Source organism: Pteropus medius, unplaced genomic scaffold (genome assembly GCF_902729225.1).
Source record: "Pteropus medius unplaced genomic scaffold, Ma_sr-lr_union100, whole genome shotgun sequence".
Classification (NCBI taxonomy): Eukaryota; Metazoa; Chordata; class Mammalia; order Chiroptera; family Pteropodidae; genus Pteropus; species Pteropus medius.
In genome coordinates, this window is record NW_024349800.1 from 15,970,156 (window position 1) to 15,984,732 (window position 14,577).

Here is a 14,577-nt window from a genome sequence, read left to right on the forward strand (position 1 = left end):
CTGAATAAAGAAATCGAGTGTTATGTTAAAAAAAAAAGAGAGAGAGAGAGAGAGAATAATGACGAACTTTTTAATCAGCTTTTGTTGATAATCAATTTTTACGGGAAGATACACATTTGATAGTCTACCACTATTCATTGTGCATCATCGGTTTTAGGAGAATGACCCTGACCAGAGTGGTTACTAAATCGTCTATGCCAATGATGGAAATATTTTCATCCAACAATTGTTAAAGAATCCAGGCCTAGGCCAATAGCTTATGGCATTTCCCAGGAAACAGCCATCAGTCAGTTCAGGAACGATGTGTGACTCAAATGAGGTCACTGAGATATCAGGGGTGAGAGAGGGAGAGTCACAGAGTCATAGGTAGAAATGATGTCTCTCTCATCTGCCAAAAATGTTGTTGAGAAAGCAGGTAGCTTCATTTGCTACTGGCAGTACCTTTATGATACAGAGAACCAGCTTTAGTGTGAAGTCTACATCGTGAATGGCAGACAAAATAGAAATGACCTGGATCTTTTATGACATCTCCAGCTGCTGGATCAACCAATTCTGATGCCTGCCCTACTTCTGCTAAGTGACCCTATATATTTCATCAATATTTAAGCCAGTTAAGCTTCTGTTATTTGTGACCAAAAGTAATCTAATTGATACATATGGCTGTGATACTAGCTTAAGGGCATATACTTATGGCTCTAGAGAGCAAGCCATTTTCTCTACACAGAGCCAATTTTCACCTGAAAATGTATCCTGTTCTGTCATTCTCCTGGGATAAAGGCTTGTCCCTCAGATTAAAACTCAGAAAGAATTAGAAGGCCTCAGGAGAGGATCAGAGTTAAAACACCCTTTTATGATCCTGTAGCAAAGGAATCAAGTGAAAAAAAAGACATTTTTCTGGAAACAAGAAGTGAAATGCAATCGGAAAGCCGGGAAATGAGGAATCCAGCTAAAGTGTTCTTTGGGGAGTAAAGGTCAGGTTAGCCATAGCAGAAAAACCTAAACATTATATATGGTGGCTATAATTTTATACCTATAACTTTTGGATTTCACACCTTTGTTTACCTTTTGCATTAAAAAAAAAATTCTTTTTGACAACTCTAGTCTGTCTCTGCTGCTTTATGAGGAAATTAGTCCTCGTAAGGGATTGAGTGTATCGCTAATGGTAATAAGAATTAAAATGAGAGGACTCTAAGATAAAACACTGGATGCCGATTCCTCCCCTTTGGTGGTTCTCTTTCAGGGCTCGACCCAGGGGCCTTAGGTTTAACTTTGCTGACAAACATCATGCTCCTTGCATCATGGTGACCTTGTAGCCGTATTGGATTATAAACAGATTAACTCAGCATCTAGATGATCTGAGCAGCCACACTGGTGACAGATGCATAGTCCCGGTGTAGTGTGTCCTTGCCTCAGGAATGCCCAAGTTAACAGAATCACTATACAGGGCACCCACTAAAACCTCAGTCACCATCCACACCCAGTCTGCAGTGTGAGCCAACTTCCTTCCCTGTGTCACATGCAGCTTGAAAACTGAAGTTTCTTTGAATCGGTATCAGCACACTACTTTATAGATGTTAAGACCCTGCCCATCTACTTCAGATCACCTTGCAGATTCTCATTTCAACAGAAAATCAATATATGGAAAGTAATTCATGTATCAGCACAATCATCAGCGCACAAAAGCAGAGACTAGTAAAGTAAGCATTTTTTTCTTTTTTTACTATTTTGAGTGAAAAATAAGTTACAGCAGTTTTTTTTTCTCCCAATTGCTCAGCAAAAGAAAACACAGTTTTAATGTGTCTATCTTTATTGGCTGATTATAGATCTATTTGCTTTTAATCACCTTTTTCGAAGCAATTTTAATCAGTTCTATGAATGCACCAGGCTGACTTACTAAAAAAAAGCTTTGGAGCCATTTTATTGGGAACACAACAAAGTTTCCAAAAGAAAATAAGCCAAAGAAAAAAATGCCATACAAATTTCTAACAATGTAATTAATGTTTTTTAATTTGGTTGGGTTTTTCTGCATGTCTCTAAGCAATTGCATACATTATCAGTTGCTTCTTGTGCAATTTAATTCAGAATGACAAAATTATTTTTGAATTCTAAATAGACAAAAAGAATTAACTTACTGTCTTGCTTTTGCAATTTATTTGAATCACAAATATGTACTTTATTTGGGTTCAAAAAAATTTATACCATGGTATGAAATATGCAATGTTTGCCCTCAAGTTTTAGTCCATGGTTATATTTTTTGGCATTTTTTAAGTTAGAAATCACTCAAGATAGACACAGCAGTACTCTCCCTAAAACGTCTCAGCTATGTACTGTATTTGAAGATTACCAATATATAATACAACATTTTTGAGTTCTTTAAAAAACAGAAAGTCGAAACATCAAAAGGAATCTCTTAGATATGTACCACATGCCATCCCTTTGCTTAAAAATAGAAAGCTAATCTTCAGAGCAGAAATTTGCAGTGCACTAGATCTATGCTTCTGGTGACTATTGTTTTCACTATTGTTCAATAATCTAGTTTATGGGACAGTAAAATATAGGACACCATGAGACCCATTTTCATCACAGCCAGCACTTACAGAGTTTCACCATGCAACTTGCAATAGCCTTACTGTGCAATGAGAAATACATATCTGCCCACCATGCTGAATTTGATGCCAGTAGGACCACATTCAGAATACAGTAAAACTGAAACCATTAGGTTATACCATCTATGGTTTAGCAAGGAAAGCACAAAAAGAGTTGAGGATCTCACAAATATCAGTAAATTTGGACAACAAAGACTGCCTAAGTGAGGTTATTCAATCCGAAAGCGGGTATAGGTTTATTATTGGTTAAATTAGTCATATAATTATCAGGTGTTGTTTGCAATTGTAAAAAGTTCTTTTCTCATAAGGTACAAATAAATGGGATTCAGATAACTCATTTTTCTGATTTACTAATGCTGCTAAGATGGTCTGTGACTAGCGGATGTGGTAATTTACTTCGTTAATACTTCTAAGGCCATTATATGACAACTGACAAATCCAGCCAACAGAGTCATTGGTCACATCTCATTCCTTGAGAAAGGTACAGACTTGACATATGCGTTCACATATCTATTTACTCTCCCCTCAAACATGTAGTGGGACCCTATGGGCACTGTGCTAAGAAATGAAGGTAATCTCAGGAAGAGGCAAACACTGCCTGCTGTCTTGTGGCTGTCCACAGGAGGAGGAATGACATAGACTAGGTAGCTGTTCAGTCCATTTCTATAGTGATAACAGCACTCCCTTCAAAGTCAGACTGGCCTGGAGCACAATCTTGGCTCACATCCTGAATACATACCAAATGTGTGCCTTTGGGCAAATCACTTAATTTCCCTGAGTTTGGGGTCTCTTATCTGTAAAAAGGAATAGTAATATCTACCTTGTAGAGATCATTAGAATTCAGAAACCTAGTAAAATGCCAAGGAAAATGGTCAAATAATGGTTCTTTTTCAAACAAGGATGATGATGATGATGATTATAAGTCTTAACTGGGCAAGGAAGCTAATTATTAGACCTTTAAACAGCAATAGTTGACCATTGCCTTCTATGTGTGACTTGAAGGATGTAGGAAATATTCTAGTACTACCTACCAGTAGAAATAAACCCTATCATAACTCCGACCACTTAGAAATTTGTGCCTTTGAATTAAGACATTCTGCCCTATTAAAATACAAAGACCAGGAAGATGCACGGATATTTTCAGTTATTAAAATTTTAAGATGAATTATTTCATTATATCCTAAATGGAGGAGCCACTTAACTAGGTTTTCATTTGTGGGTAAAAGAAGGTTAGATTGGGAGCTCAAGGCATTGTTACCCCATGCAGGCGTATATGGGACCTGCGTGGTCAGGAGTATGAAGACCCAGCACATGTGGTCAAGGAGGTAAAGTGGGGAAGGAGAGACGATGGCAAAGAAGATGGGAAAATTTTAAATAATGGCTAATAGATGACAAGCACTATTCTAAAAACGTGACATGTATGTCTCATGTGGTGCTTACAATAATCTTATTAGGCGCACACTGTTTATACTCCTGGTTTACAGCTGAGAAATTTGAAACAGAGATGTTAAATAGCTTTCCCAAGAGGCACAGGTAATGTAAAGTGGTAAAGCCAAGATTCACACTCTAGCAGCCTGACTCCAGAACCTTCTATTAACAACTATGCTACACAGGCTCATTCAGCAATTTAGTCACATTACCGGTTTGAACTTTGCATTACGATAGTTAGCAAATGTATTAGGGCTCTCTTGAGAAACAGAACCAATAGGATATACATAGGTATATATAAAGAGATTTGTCATGAAGAACTGGCTCACACAATCATGGAGGCTGAGAAGTCCCATGATTTGTAAACTGGAGGCCCAGGAAAACCAGTAGTGTAGCCAGTCCAAACCTGAAGGCCTGAGGACCAGGAGCACCATCTTAGAGCAGGAGAAGATTAGTATTCCAGCTTATGAAGAGAGCGGATTCACCCTCTGCATGTTTGTTGCGCTCAGGCACTCAGCGTTTTGGGCGATGCCCACTGGCCCTGGTGCGGGCCATCTTCTTTACTCAGTCGACCAATTCAGATGCTAATCTAGTCCTGAAACACCCTTGCAGACACATCCAGAAACATTTTACCCCTTGCAGGACATTTGGTCTTGTCCAAAATGTCAACAAAGATATTTGGCCCATGCCAAATGGTCCTGGATATTTGGTCCTGTCAAAAACATCCACTCTTAGAAAATGTCCCTGTGTTCAAATAGTTCATAACATTTATTTGTACTTTTGTTTTATAGGATTAACACATTAAAAATACTATCATGTTTTATTGGTCCATTCATCGTGTGCAGCTGTATTGTCCATAATAACACTTCTTGCCTTGGGAGCCTTGCTGGTCATGACACGAGGGGTTAGCTAGATAGGTTTGCAGAAGCGAGATTTAAATATCAGAGACCTTTTGGCATGGATCAAATGTCTTCATGAATGTTTTGGACAAGACCAATGTCTGCCAGTGATTTTACCAACTATTTGGGAGTATCTCAGCACAGTCAACTTAACACATTAATTATCACAGCCGAAATTCTTAAAGTGCTTTGTATGTATGTATAAGTCCACCCTCTGAGTCCATGAGAAGGCCCATTTTACACTTGGAACTTTATGAGGGTGTCACACAAAGGGTAACAACGTAGAAATAAGACCAAGGGATTCGGTATCCTATTATTTTTCTGAAGAAAGTACAATGTGTGCTGACACATAAGGTGAGGCATTTGAAAGCTCTTTATAACAAAGAAACAATTGCTTGCCTTTGAGCACAGCTGTTAGAGTATAATCAGGAGTGCTTTTCTGAGAGGAGGCCACAGCCATAGGTACTTAACAAAACAGGGGTCCTAAATCCATCCACTTAGTAATGGATGGGGTAGAGACACGACAACCTACTGATTTACTTTCTGGCAGTAAGTGCGGCTTGTGACACTGGGAGTCGAAACCACAGTAGGAATTTCTATGAAGCAGGAATCTGGGGAAATGGAAGTGGGGGCAGGGAGCATGTAAAATTTCTTGGCTATAAACAGGGGTAGTTGAGGAACAACTTGTGGTGTGAGAATTGGATCTTTTCTCTCTTAATATGATAGTTTGCAGGGGGCTTGCCTGAGTTAAAAGTAAAATGAAGTCCTCACCCTGGAGAACAATAATATGTCCTTTATAATTTCTGACTTTAGCTTGAGACAGTGTAGAAGTCTTATTACTAATGTTCCTCTTTGCCTTATGTTAAGTTCTACTGGCAGAGAGAGGATGTTGGCTCCCCTATTGAGAAGAACTGGGGAAGAAGGACAGGAGAGACCTTTTTCTTCCCTACAAATTGGTGTTGTCTTTTAATTTTCAACAGTGTTTTGACTCTGAAAGAGGATATAGAATCAAGACAAAGAATGAAGAAACTGTACTTCCAAAATGACTTCCAGACCTTTTAAAACATCAAAGCCTAAACAGTCCCGCCAGGAATGAACTTCAGATAACAGTTTAAAAGAAGACATATTAAGGAATGTTGTACTTTATAGTCACAAAACCTAAGCTTCCCATCTCCACAGTATTCTATGTTTTTATGTGTTTTAACAGCATATGATAGCTTCAAATTAAAAATAAAAATATGATCGTGTGGCGTGTATGTGTGTGTGTGTGTGTGTATATATATATGAATAAGAACTGTGGCCTCCTCTCAGAAAAAAAAAAATATATATATATATACACACACACACATACATATAACCAGAAACAGTTCTTATTCATTATCACTCCAGTCTTATTCAGCATGAACAGGATAAAAGTTGAAGTTGTTATGCAAATTAAAATAGAGAAAGAGCACTTTTCTAAGACTAGCCTTCATAGAAGTGGTTTGTTTTTTTGTTGTCACAAAAATGTTTCCAACCACACAAAAAAGTATACGGATGCATTAAAGCATAAAAGGGGCTAAGAACCTATCATTAATAAGAAATTTGCATGTAGAAAAACACAGTTCTTTTTAAGTGTATAGCTCTGCGTGAATCTCTGTCAGATAGAACATAATGATACAGTGAAGATCATGGCTGATTTTAATCAACTTTTTAATGCACATAAGGTTACTAAGATGTGCAGTTTTAAGCTCTTGGTAACCTCATGGATGCTTTCCTGAAGTCTTTACATTAGAAAACATCTGAACTTTGGAGAGAGAGTTTGCTATTTGAAGCTTGCTGATGCTTTCACAGGAATAGAAGAATAAATGCCCCTTCTCTACAATACCCGCTCGAGAGCAAGAGTGGAAAAGTTTAATCTTCTCCGAGGATGCATTTGTCCCCTCTGCAGCTGGCAGTAGGAGGTACCCTAATAGCTTCCTTATTTGAAGGACTGTGCGAGACTAGAAATCATATGAGCCAAGTTATCACACTTCTGGTTTAATATAATTGTTGTTTTTGTCCCCATACAGACACACACCGGTCAGACCATGTATACTGATTTTTCATGAAGAAAAAATGGTCACTATATGTTCAGATTTCTATGTTTTACTAGTTCTATTTCCTCCTCCCCTTTCTTTAGCAGTCTGTGGTTTCTTTTCATTGACAAATTGCCAACTCTTAATTTATAAAACAGACTAAGTGTAAAGTAACCATAGTGAAGAAACCAAAACAAAGAAAAAAATAAAACCAAGAGAAATAATATATCAAAATATGTTCCATCACAGAGGTATGATCTGTTTTTGAAGCTTTGAATCCCTAGAATACTCAGTGAGAACTACTCAGAGGTGACCAAACTCTGATGTCCTATGTTTTGTATCTGTTTGACAGGGCTGGGGTAGGAGATACTTGTGCAAGTTACCAGCAAGCCAGCCTCCTAAAAGAAGTGCAAAGGAACTAATCGGTTATTCAATAATGCTAGAGAACACATTTTCTTACTCTGGCTTTATCAAAATAAAAAGAAATCATCCTAAATGAGAAAACCCTGAGAAGCTCCCAAACCTGCCCTAGCATCCAAGTATCTAACCAAGGTACTAAGCCAGTACTTTTCATTTGAGGTTCTTTCTCCTTCCTTCAACTCTCCAGACACTTGGAGCTCTCCCTGAGACTGTTCTGCTGAGTCAGACATCAGCTAGAAACGTCCATTAAGGCCACTGCCCAGATTAAAGATTACAGATTCTTTGTTCGAGATAAAGTACTTGCTTACTCTGACTCACTAAAATTTCATTTACTTGTCTGAATCCCACCCCATGCCCCTAAATTGAGGAAAGACTCACTCTTACAATAAAAAGAGTGTGAATGCCTCTCCTATCACAGGGAATTGTCTCTTCCCCTTAGCTTACCAATGATATTAACCTACCTAAAAATGCGTGCTTGACAGGAGATGGCCAGAATGAGGATATGGAATGGAATTTGCAGAAGTAACCTTTGGCAGGTGTGCTTGGCATGGTGCTGGTCACGGGAAAGTCCTGTGGGAGGTAGTGATTCATCAGCTCTCAGGTGGGGGTTGAGGGGGAAACTACTCTCCCTGCTTCCAAGATGCTTTCTACCCTTTCTCTCCAGGCTCACAAGGTACTCTGATGACTGGATTGGCTTCTCAAGAGGCTTAACATTTGGCATAGTGTCCCAAATAGGGAACATAAGACTAGAAAGGAATGCTTCCTCTCCCAGGCTTACTTTCCACTTCTGCACCAATGACTGGCTGATGGTATTGTGATTGGTGTCAGGCCATCTCTGAGAGTTTCATGGTCTCTGGAAGCACAGCAGGTTCTCAAATGATATCGTTTTGTTATAACATTAGCGAGGGGAAAAAATCCGTTCTGGCAGGGGCCACTGTCTGCGTGGAGTCTGCATACGCTCCCTACATCTGTGTGATCTTTTTCTAGGTACTCCAGTTTCCTCCTGCATCCCAAAGACATGCACATGAGGTAGACTGGTATGTCTGAATTGTCTCAGTCTGAGAGAGGGTGTGTGAGAGTGCCCCCAGTGATGGAAACTCCACTTCAAGGTTGGCTCCCACCTAATGTCCTGAGCTGCAAAGATAGGCTCCAGCCACCAATTACACTGAACTGGAACAAATGGGTTGAAAATAATTATCTTACTTGTTTAACTTTCTTAAATGTATGTATAGCTCACATTTATTTCGGTGTTTCATATCAGAAGCGTTTGGGGGCTTTATTTAGAAGTTTGGTGATGTTTTTGTGACCAGAAATATGCTATAGGAACTTAACTCTTGTTTCTATCAATTAGCCTAGGGTAAAACTGGTTCTATTACACATTGTTTTACTTAAAGTCACAGTTTTCAAGAACCTATCACAACGTTAGGTGAGGACTTACTGGATTGGCGATGCCTAGGTGCAGGAGCTGCAGGAATGAGAAGCAGATCTGACTTCAATACCCTCACCAAGGCTGGGGTGCCCTAAAGAAGTGAAACGCATTGATGAAGAGCCAGTTGGTCATAGACACACTTCGGCCTCAAGAATACCTCCATTAGAAGATCGATAAACCACACTTAATCACCTTCTTCTAATCTCTTCTTTCCTTATTTCACTCTTCCTTCCTTTGACTCTCTAGGATATTCATTAGTCCCCTAACATGCCAAGAACATACATATCTCTAGCCTTTCCTCGAACTGTTTTTTCTGTCTAGAATTCCTTATGACTGACTACATCTGAGAAGTAAGGGGAAGAGAGCTTTTGAAGATAACTCTGATGGTACCTAGTCTAGATAAATGGAAGGAAATGGGTGCCAATAATTGAACTGAAATGCAGACACAGAGGGCCGAATGTGGGAAGTAAGGGGATAGGGGAGACAATGATTTGGGGGACCTGTTGTTTTTTAAAGTACGTAGGAAACATTTCAGAAGAGAAATACATAAAAATTATTCAGGCAGTGGCTGGGAATGGCATAGATACATGAGAATCATTAAAACAAAGTAGGAATAGTTGAAGAGATTTCCAAAGGAATAATAGCAGAGTAAAAAAATAAATAAGAAGCATGAGGACAACACCTTGGTGACACAAAAACATGTAAACACTATAATGAAATTTTTAAAAAATGAAGAAAGCAGACAAGTAGGAGAATCAGATGACTTTGTGGTTATAGAGGCCAACAGAGGATCAATATGTCAAGTAATATCAAAATGCTAAGCAACAGGAAAATAGGGAAAAAATCATTAGACATGGTAATTAAAAAATCAAGTAAACCTTGAGTAGGAGGCAGCCTAGTTAACTCTGGAGTGGGACTGCCTGGGCTTACATCTTAGCTAAAACTGTTGCTAGCTCTGTGACCTTGGGCAGATTATTTATTCTCTCTCTGCCTCAATATCCACTCTGTCCAATAGAGATAGTGATCGCACCCACTTCAAAGAGTTAACATGAAGATCACGTGAGTTAATATATTTAAAGTGCTGAGACCACTGCCTGACATAAGTTCTACATGAATGTTTGCTGTTATTTATTACTGTATTATAAGATTTCAAGGAATCAGAGAGCAATACATCTATGGAACAATATGTTAATCTATGAAGAAATGTGGCAATGAACTGAAGGGGAGAAATAGGGTATTATCTTAAAAAGAAAAAAGAGTACTATCCTTTTCCCTTTTTTTTCCCTTTCTTTTTATTAAATTAAATTTATTGGGGTGGTAATGGTTAATAAAATTATATTGGTTTCAAGTGTACAATTCTATAACACATCATCTGCATATTGCATTGTGTTCACTACCCAAAGTCAGATCTCCTTCCATCACCACATATTCAACCTTTTACCCTTTTCTACTTTCTTTTTACTTCCCCCTACAATAGGTAGGAGAAAAGAATCTCAGATCTATGGATAGTTCCAACACAAATGTAGAAACCTGGAAAACAAAGTTCTTTTCAAATACAGCAGGCCCTCACATAACATTGTTTATTCAGTGTCATTTTATTATAACATTGATGAGATGCCGTAGAAACTTAACTCTTGTTTTTATCAACTGGCTTATGGTAAAATTGGTTTCGTTATACGTCATTTCACTTAAAACTGCAAAACCGATCAACAATGTTAAGTAAGGATTTACTGTACTGCAAAACTACCTAAGTCCTTATAGGTACTCCTAATCTGACTTTTTTAAAACATGGAGTCAACATTATCTGTCTGATTAGCTTAAGATATATTTTTATTTCTGCCAACTCTGTGGGTATATAATTTGGTAAATGAAGTATCTATCAAGTTTAATCTCTAGCCTCATTGTCTCTAACATGGTTTTAAGAAGTTAATGTTGCATTAAAATAAGTTTAAAAATAAAGTAATGCACTCTTTCCAAAGAAACATTACAGAATAAATAAACAACACATGCCATTACTATAAGAACAAATTCTGCTTTCCCAAATAATTTTGCCTTAACTCTGGCCATCAATCATCTTATAATTAGTAAAGAAAATGGTTCTTCTCCTTAATTATATAAATCCTTATATCCATGAGTAAAAAGTGGGAAATAAGGTAAGGATTTATTCTAAAAAATGTAAGATACCCTTTTAAGTTTAAAAAAATGACTATAGTTTTTAATTTTCCCAGCATTTGGTATTATTTTGCTGATACAGTATTCCATTGTATTCTTATTCCTTACTCTTACAAAGCTTCTATTCACATCAAAACTATGTTCAAGACCCTAACCTTGACCATGAAAGTTCTCTTTGTCTTTTTGATCACAGCTGGTAAACCTTAACTGGCCACCTGTTATCAATTATTTAATTTAGCATCATGGAATATTTTGGCCTGCTCCATAGAGACTTTTAAGTAAGGTTTGGTTGAGATTTTTTTTGTTTTGTTTCTTTTTTTTTTTCTTCATTCTGAAATGAGAGAAACTAAGATGATAACTGGAAAAATTTTTAAGCTAATTAATGAGTCAGATTTGAAAAGCAAAACAACCCAAATTGTCACAAGTCAGTTATCAATTGACCGTATAGTTACCAACATAGGCCCAGTAGGTGTGCAAGGTGCTGTAAGTCATGGTTTGCCAATTTATCTACCTCACGCTCCATCAATCATTTTATCAGGGAATCTTCATCCCCCAGTGAGCTCTCTCTTTAAAGGACATTTTTCAGCTTCCAAGAAATTTGCAAGAACACATGTTTAACTTGCTAAGCAAAACTAATAAATACGGAATGATTAAATATCAGCAAAATATTAAGCTGTTGGAAACAGTCCATAGGTGCAATCAGAGCGGGGAAAAAGGACGACAACAGTGAGGAGCGGAAGCGAACATTGACTTGACTAGAAAGGTATCAAGGCTGAGGAGAAGAGAGGGCTTCCATCCTGTGGGAGGATAACTGCATCCCAGCAGCAACTCTTCCCAGGAGGAGCAAAAACAGGAGCGCTGGAGGAGCCCCAGTAATTAGCTCAAGCACAAAACTTCCTTTAGATGGATTACTTTCAGTCCATACACTTCTCTTTTTATCTAGAACAGCAGTATTTATTTATAGCTTGACATTTTATGTCATTTTATAACTCTACTAAATTTGTAAATTCCAACAAAAATGTCTCATATCGGCAACCTAATTACTGGACTCAAAAAAAAAGGAAACTTAAAAACGTATGTCCTCCTTAGAAAGAAATGATTGTTCTTCTATGGTTCATTATGTATAGTTACAGATTATTTCCCAAAAATGTTTACGCTTCAGGTTGTAATTGAATTATGCTACACGTGACGGCAAGTCCTGTGTAGCCTCAAAGAAAAGCTACTGCACAGTCTCCCTGATGAGCGATAACCACAGCTACTGCCTGTACAGCCTGGTCTGAGAAGCAGGCTGCGTGATTCTGGCTGTGTATATAGGTCACAGACCTGAAAGAGAAATCCACCTTCTAAGAGACTATCGAAGCTCCCTGCAGGATGTTTCATTCTACTGATAAACTGACTTTATTTTTTATTTATTTTTAGGCGAGGCAACCTTGGTTGACCTCACAGATTGCAAGGACCTTGTCCAGTTTACAATCCCTTATTTTTTTTTTTACACCTACAGTACCTGGTCTTTCAAGGTGGTCTCCCAACCAAGTACTAACCAGACCCGACCCTGCTTAGCTTCCGAGATCAGATGGATAAATTGACTTTAAAATGATGTAGCTAATTAAGGCAATTCTTAGAAACTTAAAAAACTGCACTGCTTTAGATTAGATTGAATATCAGTAGGAAAAAAACCTTGCTGCCCAGCACCACTGCCAAACTTACCATCTGATGTGGTTTTGTTGCCGGGCGGGAGGTTGTCATCCTCATTGCTGATCACCAGTTGTCTGACTTGCCGGCATGGCTGTACCTACGATCCTCAAGCCTGTCACTCCCAACTCCACTACCAGACACACCAAAGACCTTGAAGAACACTTCATAAGCTATGTGCTATTTCTCCTCAAGTACCAGGGTTGATTTAAGCTGTTACTTTTGGTTATTGCTTATTGCAATTTTTTATTCAGTCTTTCATTCTACGACCCAACTGATAAGTCCGTATAAATCTCTCAAATAAATACTTTACACTTTGAATATATGTTGTCAAATTCAGTAAAAAATATCGAACAACTGCTTAATGTGTTTCTTGTAGTAAACTATAGCACATGAGTTGTCGTTTTTAAAAAGTAAGAGGAAAAGGGGACTGTTGATTAAAATTCTGTTCCTTGATGCAGAACAGACACTAATAGCTTACCAGAACAGTATTCAGTTCTTGCACAGGTAACTCAAATTCCTTTAAATAAATAGGCATGTTATTTTTTTCATCTTAACAATGATATCCAGGAAATAATCTTTCCAATCAGGGAACACCAGCAATTTGAAGTATGCCAATTAAACCTAGATTTTTTTGGCTAACTTATTAATAGGACTTATTATCAGACTACAGCAAATAACAATGTATGTTTTACACTACTGACTTAAGAAAACATTTTATATATATATATATTTACTATATTCACCAGTAAGTGTAGTGTCAAAATGCCTCATAGTCAATATATAATGTAACAAAAATTCCTATCCCATTGTCAGATCTCTAGAAGTTATATTAACCTTTTTAGTTTAAGAATGCCTGCATTCTTGATGAAAATGAAGCTGATAAAATTGGCTGATATGTAATAATTTAGGTGTTCTTCCTATCATTTAAAGAAACATATATTGGCTAATGCTATTTCTCTGTCAAAATCATTACATATATGGAATTTTACTACAGGATTGGTTTGTTTTACTTACAGAGAAGCTAAAATTTGGACAATATCTACTTGAAATCAGTAAAGGAAACAATAACTTATGTAACCGATGTTAATCCTCACTGTATAAATGAAGGTAACCATAATCATTATGATTGTTAAATAGGGAGATGATTAAGGACTTATCAGTGAGCTTCCTCATCAATAATATCAATATATTATCAGAAACAAAGGTAGGTCTTTGACTCTTGAAGGACAAATACTCTAGTGAGAATACAAAATAATTATGGCATCATTGTACCAGAAAAATAACAGAAAACGAGGAGTTTTATTTGATATAATTCTAGTCTTGGCTCTTCCTTGATATGATTTCAGCTTAATATTTCAAGGCAAATTTCAAATTCTGAAAATGGGGAAATTAGATGCTTGCTTAGATTTCTCATAGCTCTAAAATGTCAATGAATTTAGATTTTAAAATCCATAAATATCTAGACAAAGTAACCTTTGCTAAGTATTGAATAACTCCAGATATTAAGTACTAAAGAGGTTGAGAGTAGAAATCAGTCATTGCAGCCTGGCTGGGGCAGGGGAGACAACCAGACAGATTACAAAGCAGGCTAGGCTTGAATGATTGCTGCTGGAGGGGGCAACTCAGGACCTGAACCCACCTACTGAAATGAAAGGCTGCAGAACCTAGGAGCAGATTCTGGGGGCCAAGAGTAGTGCCAGCTGAGCAGCGACAGTACTTCATGCTGAGCCAGCAGCCCTTAAATCTACCGTGGCCATGGTCAAGCTATGTTCAGGTGCTGAGACAAGGCTTATTGTGTTGAAAGAACCAATGACCCCAGCCAAAGGAAAAGAAAAATTAAGAAGCTGAGACCAACCAGTTCTTAAGAGGTC

At 37.7% G+C, this 14,577-nt stretch overlaps 1 long non-coding RNA gene across 5 annotated transcripts in view; it reads right to left on the bottom strand.

The window, feature by feature from the left end:
- LOC120621516 (uncharacterized) overlaps positions 1–14,577 on the bottom strand; it is a 138,535-nt gene that overhangs the window by 45,895 nt on the left and 78,063 nt on the right. The window contains exons 4-6 of one of the 5 annotated variants that reach the window (XR_005658185.1): positions 8,849–8,930; positions 7,872–7,980; positions 6,367–7,388 (exon numbers count right to left, since the gene is read on the bottom strand). The exons of 3 other annotated variants lie outside the window; for them this stretch is intronic. This is a non-coding gene — a long non-coding RNA (uncharacterized LOC120621516). Of the gene's footprint in view, positions 1–6,366; positions 7,981–8,848; positions 8,931–14,577 lie in introns of those variants that run through there. One more of the 5 variants, XR_005658184.1, reaches the window with a different exon arrangement.